This window comes from Octopus bimaculoides, chromosome 3 (assembly GCF_046866305.1).
Source record: "Octopus bimaculoides isolate indiv1 chromosome 3, ASM4686630v1, whole genome shotgun sequence".
Classification (NCBI taxonomy): Eukaryota; Metazoa; Mollusca; class Cephalopoda; order Octopoda; family Octopodidae; genus Octopus; species Octopus bimaculoides.
In genome coordinates this window covers 14,166,057-14,177,984 of record NC_142930.1, presented here as the reverse complement: position 1 = coordinate 14,177,984, position 11,928 = coordinate 14,166,057, and positions in this window count along the sequence as shown.

Sequence of the window (11,928 nt, the reverse complement as noted above, 5' to 3'; positions counted from 1 at the left end):
ACTGCCCATAATTCCTTATTTGCTCGTAATGCAATCAATATCTGCCTCTCTTTAAGGTCCTTTGAGTATATTAAGTCGAAGAGATTGAAATTGCCAGCTATTTATTCGTAATATTTACTCAATAGTCAATATTGGGTTTGTTAATTAAGCTCAAGTCCAATTTTTGAAGCAGTAATGTATATAGTTAATTAACGCGCATCATTATACAACTGCTGCATGTGAGTTTGGAGTGGGGACCAATAACTATAAAATTAGCTTGATAGTCTCCATCTTCAGAGGAAGTAAGCAATTACTGTATGATTCAAGTGTTTTCTTTTTGTTTTTGTTTTTTTGGCTTCTTTGTGTTTTTAACCAATGACATTTTCATCTTGATAGTGCGTACATATAGCAAATGATATATATATATATAATGATTCCTTCTATCTTAAACTTTTTGCTTAGCCTCCGCTCACATTTGATCAGTCAGAAATATGATCAGATGTATTCCATCCATGACTACCTCGTCTTTTTACAACAGTTAATACATGGAAGACAAAATTGTCCAAGGACGTTAGGATAGTATTTGGGCTACATACGGTTGCTATTTCTATTTGGGAAAGCAAATACATAAATGCTTCCCCGTTGGTTGGGCTTTCTCAATATCAAATTTGTGGGCGAATACTCTATTTCAGTAACGTCTTTTAAATATTTTTGACAACTTCAGTGCAATGATATTTCAAGTCAATGCTAAGCTTGAAACACAGTGATGAAAATAGATATCATTTATCAGGCACAAGGTAATTAATTTCAGGAGTGGATTAATTTAAGGACTGAATTAAAACAACTACAGTATTTTTAGGGTACTTTATTTTATTGATCCCGGGGGAAGGAAAAGGAAACTAACGCTTCTGTGATTTGAAGTCAGAAAGTAAGAAGCTGTAGCTAAATAAAGAATAAAGACACCCCTCGGTCATGAATGACCATGGGATTGCACCTAGAAAGTTACTCTCCGATGCACAAGTCCTGGTAAGGTTGTTTATGGAAAACCAGCAGTCGCCCATACATACCAGCATCCCCTCTCCACGCCACCGATGTTATCCAAGGGAAAAGCAAACGCTGATACAGCTTGGCCCCAGTGGCGTCACAACTCATTTCTGAGTGAACTGGAGTAACGTGAAATAAAATGTCTTGCTCAAGAACACAATACACAGCCCGGTCCGGGAATCGAACTCATTGCCTCATGATTGTGATCACGATGCTCTAACCACTGAGCCATGCGCATTCACAACTAAATACCGTAAGACATTTTATCCGATGTCGTAATGTTTCTGACAATACACAGACATGATGAAACTACTTGTAATGTATACCGTGCGACAAAGATAACGGGTATCTTCACCGGCAATCGGAATACTATATGTTAAAGTATTAATTTTTAACACTAACTAGACCTGAGCAATTTAACTAGTTCGTCCGTCCACCTTTCCAGAACGTTGTCAAGCGACCAGGATTTACTTCTCCATGTACCGCTGACGTTTTCTGGTCAATTATTACGTTTGTCTCCACTTTATACCCACTCAAAGCAATACCGATCACTTCCGTATATTTCGTGTCCGGCACTATTAAAATGAACCGTCTGCATATGCCGATACATACCTTCTCTATCCTATTTCACGCAAGATTCCCCTCGAAACGTCTAGCTTCTACAGCACGTACTAAGGGTGAGATGGAGCTAACTTGATGGACCAAACTGCATGATGCTGAAGGGTTTCTAATAGATGTCATTTTCTTTGGACACCGTGGAGTTGTCGCTGTACATAGCAGAGAACCAGCCTGTGAAGGCAAAACCGAAAACATTTGCCATGAGCACAACTGCCAAATAGTGATGACCAACCCTATCGAAAGATTTTGCTTGATCTAAATTCATCAGCAATACCAGGTTCTTTACTCACCTGTTCTTTGAGGTGGAGGATGCTGTCGATAGATCTGTTTAAGATAGGACATTTCCATGCCTCTCCTACCAGAGTATCGATGCTAAGTATCAACGTCTTGGTTAACACCTTAGCCAAAATCTTCAACTCTACATTCAGCAGATTAGCGTTACGGTCCTGGTGTTATGAACATCATTCTCCTTTTCAGCAGCACCATCACACCTGGTTTTGCATGATTGAGAATTCTCGTTCTGCTGCCAGTTGCAATAAGTTTGGCACAGAGAAATAAAGCAGACCACCCAACCATTGCAACTATTCCCAGGGGTCACCAACGCTGTTATCGATTTTTCACAATACCCCGTTTCCCTAGTTGAAAGGTAAGAGTGTTTGTTCAGGTAGGCGGTAAATTTCACTTCCATCTGCAGTTCATCATCTGCCCTAAGACGTTGAGCAAAATATCGCTAAAAAGCCGCACACATCCGCTTAGAAAAGAATAGCACGTGCCTTTACCGAATCAGCAAAACAGAATTATAGCTATTGCAGCGTGGAAGGTGTTTATAAGCCATTTAAAATAACACACAAAATCCGTTAGATTCACTTCAACATTTAAATTTAATTTGTCAAAATATTTTCGTCGCTTTGAGACCGCGACCTGTTCACTGACAAAATTCTGTGCTGCATCTCAGAATTTTGTCAGTGAAGAGGTTGCGGTCTCAAAGCGACGAAAATATTTTGACAAATTAAATTTAAATGTTGAAGTGAATCTAACGGATTTGGTGTGTTATTTTAAATGGCTTATAAACACCTTTCCACGCTGCAAGTGTTTTCGTTCCAGCACACGATCTCAGATCAGGTCACTTGCTATGCGAGTACATCTCCAGAATTATAGCTGTATGCCTCAATTATAGTTATTACTGATAGTGTTGCTGTTTGGTATCAATATTGCTGCTGCTTCTGTTCCTAGTAGTGTTGTTTCTGCAGTCTCTGATACTATCGTTGTTGCCACTTTCGTGGTTTTTGCCGCTACTGCTGCCGTTATTGTTTTTACTATCATTGCAGCAGCTTACTTTTGCTAATATCGGTATTACTGCTGCAGTCGTCATTGTGTTTACAGCTAGTGTTTTTTCTCCGCTATAGCAAAGGTGCAGTTATTTGGCCTTTGGCCTTTCAGCAATGAATATTTCCTCTCTCCTTCCACGAGCAGAACGCCGTCTTTGCTAACATTGCCACTATTACTACTACTACTACTATCTTTGCATTTATCCATGTTGCTACTGTTGTTGCTGCTACTATCGTTTTCCTCTCTAGCATTTGTGTTATGATTTCAACTTTAAAACTTTCAACACTTCAAAACACTTTCTCTTTCCGTTCCATGTATAGAGTGAGAACGAGGGTCCTTGAGACGTGCTGCACCTGTGTTTGCTAGTTATCTCTTACTTTCCTTTTAGCCTGCTGGCTGTGGAAACCGACGCCATATTTGTAAAAATATATTTTACGAAAGAATTCGAAGAATTATCCAACAAATTTGAGTTCAACTGGGGCGAGGGACAGAAGCAAATTAATCCGCTTATATAATACTGATTATCTTTACTGTTACATGACAAACATTTAGCCAATAACAACTTATGAATAGACTAACAAACATACAAGTGACTTTAAAAAACGGCAGGCTGCTGACACCACCAACACAACAGTCACAACAGTAACAACAACAGCAACAATAATTATAATAACTACAGAGCGGCAAGACGTGGTATGAGCACAAACTGCAGAGAGTGGCAGAGTCAGAGACTAACAAAATCCTTTGGGGTTTCTTAATCCAAACAGATCAAGTGCTAGAGCATAACAGACCGAACCTAGCAGTGGTGGACAAGGTGTACCATATACTCTACATCAGTGGTTCCCAAACTTTTTAGAGACGCGACCCACTATTTATGACACCAGTTTATGGCGACCCACTTAACTCTACTTGGTAAAAACATTAATGAAAGAAACAAATTTATTTCAGATTACATTTTCATTGTGGCCTGAGAGAAAGATGAGCCTGTTTCTTGCTACTGCTTGATAAAACAACCATTCTGGTATTGAAAACATGAGTCTTGAACTATCTCGATAGACAAGTTAATCAAAGCTAATGCGTAATTTTATAACTTTTTGCGGCCCACTAGGATTCCGTTCGTGACCCATCAGTGGGTCGCGACTCATAGTTTGGTAACCACTGCTCTGTATAGTTGCTGCTGCATACCCCTGTGACCCACGAATAGTCAAGAAGGAAGGCGAAAAGATAGATAAATACAACCCTCTGAGGTACGAAATAGCCCAGTTGTGGAAAATGAAGAAGGTGAAGATAGTGCCAATTATTGTTGGGTCCTTGGGAACAGTATCAAAAGGCATCAAGAAAGAGGAATAATGAACGGAATTGGAATACAGTGTCCAGTAGAACTGCTACGAAAGGTTTGCATCCTTGGCACGGGCAGAATATACCGGAAAGTATTAGATAACTGAAAAGAACGGATAGCACGGTGCCGTAAGCAGCAACTAGCAAGCCCGCTACGCATGAAAGACTTCAGGAACTCCAACAAAACCTGTGATAAAGAGATAATAATAATAATAATAATAATAATAATAATAATAATAATAATAATAATGATAATAATAATAATAATTATAATAATAATAATAATAATAATAATAATAATGATAATAATAATATGCACTCCTCTGGAACTTCACCATTCAAACTGACAGGAATATAGATGCAAATAGGCCAGACATCATACTGAAAGACTTCAGACAAAAATCATGCCTCCTCATTGATATGACTGTCCCAATTGATATAAACGTATCTGTCAAGACCTACCAAAAACTGAGCAAATATAAAGATCTTGAAATAGAAATTAACAAAATGTGGAATCTGAAGACGAAAACAATACCTATTGTCATAGGTGCCCTGGGAATGACAGCGAAACGGGCTGATTACTACCTCGCTCAGATACCAGGAAACCCCAAAATGGCTGAAGTTCAAAAGATAGTGCTCATGGGAGCTGCCCATATCCTACGTAAAATACTGTCTATGTGATCTCAAATTTTAAAACAAACACATAATTTTCTTATGGTCTCTTAAACATTCACTTGAACAAAATTGTACAAATCCAAATATATGGTACCCTAGGCATAACACATACATGAACTTCTAACTTGTTGTCTCTTGAGGTCTCTGGGTGAGACTTGGATCCAACTTGTACAAATGCAAAACAAAAGTCAAACAAAATAATGATAATAATAATAATAATAATAATAATAATAATAATAATAATAATAATAATAATAATAATAATAATAATAATAATAATAAGAGAAGACACCGGGGAAGTTTAACAAGAAGACATCGGGGAAGTTTAACAGAGAAGACACCGGGGAAGTTTAACAGAGAAGACACCGGGGAAGTTTAACAGAGAAGACACCGGGGAAGTTTAACAGAGAAGACACCGGGGAAGTTTAACATGTGAGAACGATAAATCACTGCTCCGAAACCTATCCAAAAACATCGGAAATAAAGACATCGCATGGAGCCAAAAAATAGCTGACAAAGGGTTGGACTATATCTGAGTAAGTAATACTCATTGAAATTTATTTCTATTTTTCCAAATATAATGATGTATTTTAACTTGATACCTCCACTACCCGCACAGCGATCGTAAACACACGTGTTACATCAAAACCAAACCAGCTTCGAACCGAAAAACACCATGTACAAAAAAATTACAAACACATTAAATAACACCGGTATTATTACACCCAAGAATAACAACCGAGAAGTGCGTACTGTAAGCTTGTTACGAAAAAAATACGAAGATCTGAACGTGCAAAACAATCTGACAACAGAAATAAACGAACCGGTACCCTACGAAAACGATGACCGTCAAAATAAAGGACCGGGTGTTGTTCCTCATGTCCCGCAAACAAAACCAAAACGGCATAAATGGACACGTGAGGAATACATTTCGATACTATACGCCTATTTCACAGCAGTGCTCTACCCAAAAAACGAAAACGCAACAACACATACATATAAAATATGGAAGAAAAATAATGTAAATATAGACCTCGATAAAACAATGAACCCTAACAAACTAGCTAACATAAGAAGATATATTCTATAAGCAAAAAAAATATCAGAAATAGAAATAGAACAATTGAAAGGAAAAATACATCAGGAAGATCTAGATAGTAGTCACACAGCAATGCCAAATAATAATATAAACACTGAGATAGCAAAACACGAGGACAAACGTAACATTTCCGGCAAAAACGAAGTAAACAAAAAACAACAAACCCAGACCGTAGAGATGTATAATAGTGTACAAAAAGCACCAATCCAGAACACCACAGACAAACATATGAATGAAAAGGAAGGCAAAACAAATCTAATGCCTGGGAATAACGAAGGGAAACCTAATAATTACGATACTATGAAAATGAGAATAACCAAAGAACTGAAAACCACAGATCTTAGAATGGACCACAGATTATATCTCCCAAAAATCAAAATAGACAATAAAACAACATCAATAATAAATAGCATAAACCTGGCCCTCACGGAACTAACAACCACAGAAACAACACGCAATATCACTGAGCTAAATGACATAATATATGCGGCAGCCACTGCAGCCACAAAAGAAGCAGGATACTCACTCAAACCCATCCGAACAGGAGTTCTACCACCCAAACAGACCTTGTGGATAAATAACATCCAGAACAAAATTTAAAAAAAGAGAAAAGATTCTCAACGAAATTAGTAAACAATCAACACAACTAAGTAACAAGAAGAAAACAAAAATACTGTACAAATACAGCATTACAGAAAAAGACTTACCTGAGGCAAAAGAAAAACTAAAGCAAGACATCCTTGCCAAAGCACAAAGGATCCGCCGGTATGAGAAACGCCAACGTTTCTTTGAACAAAACAAACAGTTCAAATCCAACCCAAAAAAACTCTACCAGGAACTGGGTAAAAATAAAATAGACATTACTGCAGCACCAACAGCAGAAGAACTAGAGAAATTCTGGAAACAAATATGGTCGGTGAAGCAACAACCCCAGAAAAGGACCATTAAAACAACGAACTTAGCACCTGAGCAACTCTGGGTCCCTATAACAACTGAAGAGGTCACCCAAACACTGCAAAGACTAAGCAACTGGAAGGCACCTGGACACGACAAGATCCCCAATTTCTGGTTAAAACACCTGCCAGGAATGCATAAAAAGCTGGCAGAAAACTTTAACAACATACTAGCAGAGCCAGCGACAATGCCTGAATGGCTCAGAAAAGGGAAAACCATCTTAATCCCCAAATCCACGGAAACGGAGAAACCACAAAACTATAGACCTATAACCTGTCTCCCTACGATCTACAAAGCCTTTACTGCAATAATATCGCAGGAATTGAGTAAACACCTGGAAAATAACAACCTGTTTCCAGAAGAGAAGAAGGGATGCTGCAAGGGCTCATACGGCTGTAAAGATCAATTATTGATCAATAAAGCCATAACTGAAGACAGCCGCAGAAACAAGAAAGGCCTCAGTATGGCCTGGGTGGACTACCAAAAGGCCTTCGACAGTGTTCCCCACACGTGGATTCTGGAAACGCTAGCCATAAACAAGGTGGCACCAATTATTATAAAATACATAGGGCACTCAATGAACAAATGGCAAACAGTGCTATAGCTCGAAACAAAAGAGGGACTTGTGAAAACGAAAGCCATCCCCATTAGAAGAGGAATATTCCAGGGAGACACGCTCTCTCCACTCCTGTTCTGCCTGGCACTCACACCTTTAACAGAATTGCTAAATCTAACTGGATGCGGTTACAAATGCTACGGAAAAACAGTCAGCCACCTTCTATATATGGATGACCTAAAATTATATGCTAAAAACGACAAAGAGCTAGAAACACTACTACAGACAGTACACGGCTTTACCAAGGAAATAGATATGAAATTCGGATTAGAAAAATGTGTCAAAGCAACCCTGAAAAGAGGAAAATTAGTTAAAAGCAGCAATATAACACTAAAGCCAACCATACAAGTATTTAGGAGTCAATGAACTAGATAGGATACACAACATACACAAATGAAAGAAAAAATAAAGAAAGAGTACTATAGACGAGTTAGATCAATACTAAAAACAGAGCTCAATGCTAAAAACAAAATAATGGGTATCAACACTTTAGCTGCCCCAGTTATAAGCTACAGCTCCAACATCCTTAACTGGACACTAAACGAACTATGTAAAATAGACAGGAAAACAAGAAAAATTATGACAGGATATAGAATGCACCACCCAAAATCTGACATAGAAAGGCTATATATACAACGCACAGAAGGTGGCCAGGGTCTTATACAGCTAGAAAACTATTATAAAATAACCACCATAGGACTGCAAAAATGCCTACTCCAAAAGCAAGGGAAACTAATACAAATAGCCACAAAACACGAGCAAAACAAAAATATATTCACTGACACGACAGAGCTGGGACCTATATACACTGGAAGCTATGCCAACACTATGGAATAACAACAGAAAAAAGATGGTATAAACACACGCCAGAAAAGGTCACAGAAAACGAGAAAGCAACCACACTCTGGGATATGCCAATACACACAGATAGAGAAATTAAGGCAAATAGACCAGATATAGTTGTCAAAGATCATGAAGAAAAAAAATGCTTTCTAATTGATGTATCAATACCAGCAGATGACAACGTTTCTCTAAAAGAAATGGAAAAACTTTCAAAATACAAAGACCTGGAAATAGAGATAACTCGAATGTGGAATCTAAAAACAGAAACAATTCCTTTCATAGTAGGTGCCTTAGGTATAATAAAAAAATATTCAGACAAATACATAACAAAAACACCAGGACTTACAAATATATATAACATACAGAAAATTGCACTACTGGGTACTGCACACATTCTATGCAAAACACTTTCAATACAGTAAACATAAGAGCACCACAGCAAACCACAGCACATACACAAGGCGCACAGAGCTGCGCTCGGTAGTGAAGTGAAAGCACGTTATAAAAATAAAACTACTGAACAAGAAGAAGAAGAAGAAGAAGAAGAAGAAGAAGAAGAAGAAGAAGAAGAAGAAGAAGAAGAAGAAGAAGAAGAAGAAGAAGAAGAAGAAGAAGAAGAAGAAGAAGAAGATTTCAAACAGTACACCGAATCGCTTGTCCAATGGTTATTCTGAAAGTGCGACTGCCAGGAGGCTGTCAGCCTGACGGCGAAAAAATTTCAAATGGCAGAGTATCTTCCCAGAATACGAACCTGAAAGGTCACTTAAACGGGATTTGTCCCAAATTAAGCCCCCAAAGTTCACCACCACAACGACCACAAAATCAAAAATGTAAAAGAACTAAATGGAACCGGGAAGAATATAAAGAACTAATATACGCTTATTACTTTGCATTAAGTAGGCCAACCCAAGAGAAACACACCGCAAACTCCAACAGAATTTGGAGGAGTCGGAATCCAGTTAGCAGACCAAATCTAGACGAAAACAGATTAGCAAATGTTAGAAGAGATATCCTCAGAAATACCAGACTCACAGATGCAGAATTGACCTCTATTAAAAAAGCGGTAGAGAATGACCTAAATATAAGTCAGGAAAGAAATAATGAAGCAAAGGAGAGGAACGTTGGACCACAAGCATTGACTGAAAGGCGACCAACTGCCGAAACCACTCAAGAGCCTGAAGAAAAAGGAAAATATAATGACCCTAGGGAAAACAGCCAGGAAAATGATGTCGAAACAGAATTTGAAGACCACATATTTGCCGAACAACACAGAAAATCTATCACTGAAATGAAGCAGGAAGTTCTGAATGAGCTTGCAGTTGTTGGACATACAAATATGAATGATAGGGAACCACTCCATAAACACTCAAATACACACAAACATAAGCAACATCCATTCATGAATTAGTTTTTCTTTTGTTTTTTTTTTACATACATATTATACCTGTGAATTTGTGTGTGTGTAAACTGGGAATGAGCTTCTCCGCCCTGGGTGTACGGAAAACACTCGGCGAGAAATGGAAGAAAATTTGAAGAAAGAAGAAAAAAACAACGTAATAATAATAATAATAATAATAATAATAATAATAATAATAATAATAATAATAATAATTAATATTCAGATAAATACATAACAAAAACACCAGGACTTACAAATATATATAGCATACAGAAAATTGCACTACTGGGTACTGCACACATTCTACGCAAAACACTTTCAATACAGTAACCATAAAAGCATCACAGCAAACCACAGCACATATCCAAGGCACACAGAGCTGCGCTCGGTACTGAAGTGAAAGCACGTTATAAAAATAAAACTACTGAACAATAATAATAACAATAATAACGATTGATTCCAACATAGTCAAACATCTAAGTAGTACTGGAAGAAGGCCACAATTTTTTTTTCTTGAGTTGTTTATATTAACTAGGTATCTGACTGGTACTTCATTTTATCGACCACTGAAAGATGAAGAAAACAAAGATTTATTGTCCAAACGAACTCACTGCATTGATAACAATGTGAAGATGCAAAACTAATCAACGAGTGATTTCATTCATTAAAAATGGGAAAAAATGGGAAATTGGTTTGGTAATAATAAAACGGGCTGAATATTGAATGAAAACGGTAAAGAACCAGAATAAGAGAACAAGTTAGAATCCCCAAATAAAGAAATAATACTAATACTAATACAACAACAAGAATAATAACAACAAGAATAATAAAAATATAATATCGTAAACTGTTCGCAACAAAAGAAGTTAAATTGTTCTGACGTGTCAAATAGTAATTGTGTTTGGTTTTCCTGTGTTTTCCTTGAGGGAATTTTCATATAAAGGAAATGAAGGATTTTGCGAGAAATTATATTTACGTTTTTTGTTGGATGATTGGAGTTGGCACCCAAAATCTTCGAAAGGGTAATTTCATCTTTTTTTTTTTTTTTTTTTTTTTTCTGATATGCTCTCATCTGCAAATATCAGTGACGATTGAATGGGTTTATCTGTTTTAATTTTTTCCTATTAGATACGGAAACTTTCAGCTTGGATGCACCACAATTAGAAACTTTGCATTGTTAACTTTGAAACACTCGAGGCTAGGTTAGGCTACGCCACGCATTTACTCTCTGACTCTGTCTCTCTGCTTGTTAGTGTATATAAGCATATATATGCGTGTATCTCTGCGTCGATGTATGTCTGTAATATATATATATATATATATATATATATATATATATATATATATATATATATATATATATATATATATATATATACACACACATGCATATATATATATATGTATATATATATACATATATATACATACATACACGTATATATATATACATACATATAAATATATATATATATATATATATATATATATATATATATATATATATATATATATATATATATATATATATATATATATATATATATATATATATGCGTGTGTGTGTGCGTGTGTAATTTATCAATATATGTATATACATGTTATTTTCGTTTTCCTCTCATCCCCTGTATCTTTTACCCTTCTCTTTTTCTCTTTCCGAAACAACTACATATATATATATATATATATATATATATATATATATATATATATATATATATATATATATATATATTAAGTGTGTGAATATATGCGAGGTCTGATCAACAAGTACTCGGACTGTTGGCATAGTAATGAAACCAAAGCACGCAGAGTGAAGCTTCACAAAGACTGACTTTGAACTCTGGTGTGCACTAAGTTTTAACGTTCTAGCTCACAGTTACAGCAGTGCTTGGAAGGAAGGTGTGTAGCGTGTGATCGTCATATAGACCATGACAGAGGAAGTTGTCAAGTCGATACCTGCTCAAAAGCCTGCGCAAAGTTGCAGGTAATGTCTGGAGAGGAGTCTACTTAGGGACCACTAACAAAACGACA